The sequence below is a fragment of the Anomaloglossus baeobatrachus genome, chromosome 4, assembly GCF_048569485.1.
Source record: "Anomaloglossus baeobatrachus isolate aAnoBae1 chromosome 4, aAnoBae1.hap1, whole genome shotgun sequence".
In the NCBI taxonomy this organism is placed as follows: domain Eukaryota; kingdom Metazoa; phylum Chordata; class Amphibia; order Anura; family Aromobatidae; genus Anomaloglossus; species Anomaloglossus baeobatrachus.
The window spans coordinates 629,640,386-629,645,874 of NC_134356.1; positions in this window are offsets into that span (position 1 = coordinate 629,640,386).

Sequence of the window (5,489 nt, forward strand, 5' to 3'; positions counted from 1 at the left end):
CAAAAATTGGGAGGCTCCACGTTGTCCCTGGATAGAGACGTGCATGAGGGCCTGTAAACCTGAAGTGCCCATTGTAAGGAAGTGGGTCTATTGTAGTATAGCCCTTAGGCAGGGCAGCCAAAAATTGGGAGGCTCCACGTTGTCCCTGGATAGAGACGTGCATGAGGGCCTGTAAACCTGAAGTGCCCATTGTAAGGAAGTGGGTGTATTATAGTATAGCCCTTAGGCAGGGCAGCCAAAAATTGGGAGGCTCCACGTTGTCCCTGGATAGAGACGTGCATGAGGGCCTGTAAACCTGAAGTGCCCATTGTAAGGAAGTGGGTCTATTGTAGTATAGCCCTTAGGCAGGGCAGCCAAAAATTGGGAGGCTCCACGTTGTCCCTGGATAGAGACGTGCATGAGGGCCTGTAAACCTGAAGTGCCCATTGTAAGGAAGTGGGTCTATTGTAGTATAGCCCTTAGGCAGGGCAGCCAAAAATTGGGAGGCTCCACGTTGTCCCTGGATAGAGACCTGTTAGGTTCTTAGTGCCTCCGTGCTTGCATTTAAAAACCGCACGTGTGTGCCTGTTGGTGGCAGCTTTCCGCTGCATTTGTGTGAGTTTTGCAAAAACTTGGATATAACGCACAAGTCTAGTGAATACACATCAGCACAGCATTGCAAAATGCGCAAGGGCGTTGTCAACGAACAAGGAAGTGGACGTGATGGTGGTGCAGGCAGAGACCGAGGTTGTGTGCAAGCTCTAATTTCGCCACAACAAAGGGCCACATCTAGTCGCTCGCACGTCCTGTCCCAAATTCTTGGGGACCGCAGCAGTACACCGCTCTTGAACCAAGACCAGTGTCAACAGGTTGTTAGTTGGATAGCGGATAATGCTTCCAGTCAGATTGGCACCACCACAAACACTCTGTCTTCCACACGGTCAAGTGTCAGTAGCCGTGATACTGCACCGCACATTTCAGAACCTGATCCTCCTTCCTACCACCAGGCCGAGTACACGTCCACGGACATTACTGATCCCACACTTGGACACTCGGAAGAGCTGTTCGTTCACGTTTCCATTCACAAATTCTGGCCTCTCGCCAGCTCCTGTTGAAGTGGGCCATGACGAGATTGTATGTACAGATGCCCAAATATTTGAGCAGCCACGTTCTCACGAAGTTGGCAACGTGTCTCAACAAGGGGTGGACGATGATGAGACACAATTGTGAGGAAGTCAGGAGGAGGAGCAGGGTGCGGAAGAGGAAGACGACGTGGTGGATGATCCAGTAACTGACCCAACCTGGCAGGAGGATATGCAGAGCGAGGACAGCAGTGCACAGGGGGAGGGAGGCGTAGCATCACAACAGGCAGTAAGAAGCAGAGTGGTGGCCCCAGGCAGACGTCAGGCAACTGTTCCCCGGAACAACACGACACAAGGTGCCTGTACAAATGTTAGGTCTTCCCGAGTCTGGCTGTAATACTATTGTATGTATTGAGGATTTCGATTGCGTTAGGGCAATGACAACCAGAGACGAGTTCTTGGTGCAAGACATTTATAATATGCAACCAGCAAATATGTACATAAACGGAACAAAAACACAGTAGAACATAAATACAGGAAATACCTTCCAGGGACTGAGCGAAAGGGAATTCCCGGGACCGCGCACCGGACTCCCCCAGGGAGACCACCAAGAGCGAACCCCTATACAGGGACTGTCTGGCAATCACCCCAGAAGCCCTAAATGCGCAGCAGCCGGGACACAAAAGGGCAATAGGTAAGTCGAAAAATGTCCGTACGTGATGTGAGTCCAGAGTGGTATTAAACGGAAGGAACCGGGCAGAAGTGCCGACCAAAGACGGCAAACGGAGTCCAGGCACAGCTAGATGATACCAGATGAAGTCCAGAGTCGGTGTCGGTTGTTTTCCAAGAGGATCCGAATAACAATCAGGAACCAAAAGCAGCAGGGCAGGAGTACACAGGAAGCAGTATACTCAGGCACTGGACTAAGCTTTAGGGGCGGCTTTTAAACAGATGGACAGGAAGTAGGGCAACAGAACAGAAAACTCCATGTTAACAAAGGGCAAGCTCTTTCAAAAGAAAACTGGAAAACCCGGAACTCTGACACTGGCAGTTTTTTAAGTTGGCTCCAGATGATTCTAAAAAGGCCATTTGCAACACCTGCCATGCCAGCATCAGCAGGGGTACCAAAACTAGCAGCCTGACCACCACCAGCATGATCAGGCACATGTCAGCCAAGCACCCGACTTTGTGGGAAGTACAACAGAGTCGAGGAGCAGTGCTTGCTGATGTCACTGCTACGTCTTCGCTGGTTGTGCATGCGAGCCAATCCCCTGTCCATGCTGCCTGCGAACAAGCCTCCTCCACTCCTGCACCTGCAGTTGCCTACGCAGAAAGAACACCATCATCAAGCACGTCCTTGTCCCAGCGCAACGTTCAGTTATCCATTCAGCAAACCTTTGAACGCAGGCGCAAATACACTGCCAACACCCCACATGCCACAGTTCTAAATGCTAACATTTCGCGACTGCTTGCGCTGGAAATGTTGCCTTTTAGGCTGGTTGAGACAGAAGCATTCCGCGACCTGATGGTGGCAGCTGTCCCACGTTACTCGGTCCACAGCCGCCACTATTTCTCCCGGTGTGCCGTCCCCGCATTGCATAACTAACCACGTGTCACAAAACATCACACGTGCCCTGAACAACGCTGTTTCAGCCAAAGTCCACCTAACCACAGACACGTGGACAAGTGCATGTGGGCAAGGCCGCTACATCTCGTTGACGTCACACTGGGTTAATATTGTGCAAGCTGGGACCCAGTCTGAGCGAGGGACGGAACACGTCCTTCACACACCAAGTTTTGCAGGCCCTACCTCAGTCAGGGTTTCACCCACACTCTACAGCTCCGGAATGTCATGCTCCTCAGCCTCCTCCTCCTCCTCCTGCGCATCCTGATCCACTTTACCCTCCACACCAGTCCCAAGCTGGAAGTGTCGCGGGCGGAGGAGGGGACGGTGCGCTCTCCCACTGCTCGGGTCCGGCTGACGCAGCTCTACGGCTGCTGCTGCTCGTTGGCTCGAGCGATGGCCGGATCCCGGGGACTCGAGCGGCGCTACTCGCCCGTGAGTGAAAAGGGGTGGTTTGGGTTTTGGGGATATTGTCCGTGACGCCACCCACGGTTGTGGTGATTGTGTGGACACCACCGCTGCTCTGGACGGGGATCCCGGGAGCCTGTGACAGGGAGCAGCTTTGCTGTTATTTCTCCCCTCCGTGGGTAGGGGGGTTGGTTGTCCCGGGGCCTGGTGATGGGGTAGAGATGGATGACAGGCGGGTTGCGGGGCCTGATGAAGTGCAGGGTCGCAGGGGCAGCGCTGTGCCGCACGGCACGGAGGTACTCACTCAGCCCAATGATGATGACACAGTTCACGGTAAAACAAGTGGCTGGATGGACGGGTCACTCGGACGGCTGCGGTTGTTCCTCCCTGCAGGTTAGTGATGACTGTCTCTCCCTGCACCTAAGTTAAGTGTTGGTAGTGATGGTTTCCCAACGGTAACCCGCTCCCTGACCTGGATATGGGCCGGAGGAGCCCCTTTTGCCCACAGGCGCTGGCCCTGGGAGACGGTTGCCCTTAGCGGTGGCTGTGTCTCCCCTTCACGGTTGTACGGTTACCTTCTATCTGGACTTGGCTGTTTGGAAACCCTGAGGTCCCCTTCACTAACGGATTTGGCAAATTCACGGCGACACCAAGCCTTGCCGGGATCCGAAAGTCCTCTGCCAATGGTGCTGGCTTCTCTTTGTATACCGGTCCGGTACGGCCGGGTCACCACCCGTCCACGGTCCTTACGGCAGACTCCAATCGGCCTCCACTGCAGACGGTCACCACATCCTGCCAACCTTGCTGTCCTGTCCAGGCCACACACCCGGACCAACTTTAGGCTCTTTGCTGTCACTTTTCTCCTCTCTACTACTTTCCTCCTTCCACTTCCTTAGCTTAACTCTCACTGCCTGTGTTTTCCCTCCTCCTCGGTGGGTGGAGACCAACCGCCTGGCTCCACACCCTGGTGTGGACAACAGCCCCTGGGGAAGGCAACAAGGATTTTGTGTTTTGACTATAATATGCCTGCAGGGAGTGTGGGGTGTTTAAGTGTTGTGCTCTGTGGCCCCTGGCTTGTCCAGGGCGACACAGAAGCACTGCAGCACTGCCTCGGCGAAGCGGCAACAGGCAGTGCTGAAGCTAATCTGCATAGGTGACAAACCCCACAATGCAGAAGAGGTGTGGACAGCTCTGAAACAGCAGGCAGATCACTGGCTCACAACTCTGAACCTAAAGCCAGGAAAGGTCGTGTGTGACAATGGCCGGAACCTGGTGGCGGCTTTGAGGCGAGGCCAGCTGACACATGTTCCATGCGTGGCCCATGTGCTCAACCTCGTGGTTCAGCGGTTTCTAAAGTCATACCCAGAGCTGTCTGATCTGCTGGTAAAAGTTCGCCGCCTGTCTGCACATTTTCGAAAGTCACCTACTGCTTCAGCCGGCCTTGCCGGCTTAAGACGCCGTTTGCATCTTCCGGCACACAGACTGGTGTGTGATGTCCCCACACGTTGGAATTCAACTCTGCACAAGTTGGTCAGGATATGTGAGCAGAAGAGGGCAGTTGTTGAGTACCTGCATCACCTAAGCCGTCGGGAAATGGGTCAAACTCCACACATAACACCTGAGGAGTGGAGATGGATGTCCGACCTATGCACCATCCGCCAAAACTTTGAGGACTCCACCAAGATGGTGAGCGGCGATGACGACATTATTAGCGTCACCATACCACTTCTCTGCCTTCTAAAATGGTCTCTGCTCAAAAAACAACCATGATGCATTGCAGGCGGAGCGCGATGAGTTTGAGCAAGAAACAGTAGTGGGTGTGGGTGATGATAACACACAGCCCAGCCTCGTCTCATCACAACGTGCAGTGGAGGACTATGACGAGGAGGAGGATGAAGACATGGAGCAACTCTCTGGCCAAATTGAGGATATGACATGCAGTCATATCCTCGGTTCAGCGTGGCTGGCCAGAGGACAGGGTAGATGATGAGGAGGAGGAGGAGGAGGACAGCATGTTCAGTCATCGTGTTGGTCAGGATACTGAAGTGATGGCTGTTAAGAGTCTGGCACACATGGCTGACTTTATGGTAAGCTGCCTGTCTCGTGACCCTCGCGTTAAGAACATCTTGGCCGACAATCATTACTGGTTGGTAACACTGTTAGACCCACGCTAAAAGGAGAACTTTATGTCTCTTATTCCCGAGGCGGAGAGGTCAGGCAAAATGCAGCAGTTCCAGAAGGCCATAGTCACGGAAGTAGGCAAAGCATTCCCCTCACAAAACGCTAGCGGCATAGGTCATGAATCAGTGGACAACCGAGGCGTACAGCCGAGAGAGGCACAAGTCCAATCCGCCAGAGGTAGGGGAACAGTCTTTAAGATGTGGGACAGTTTTCTC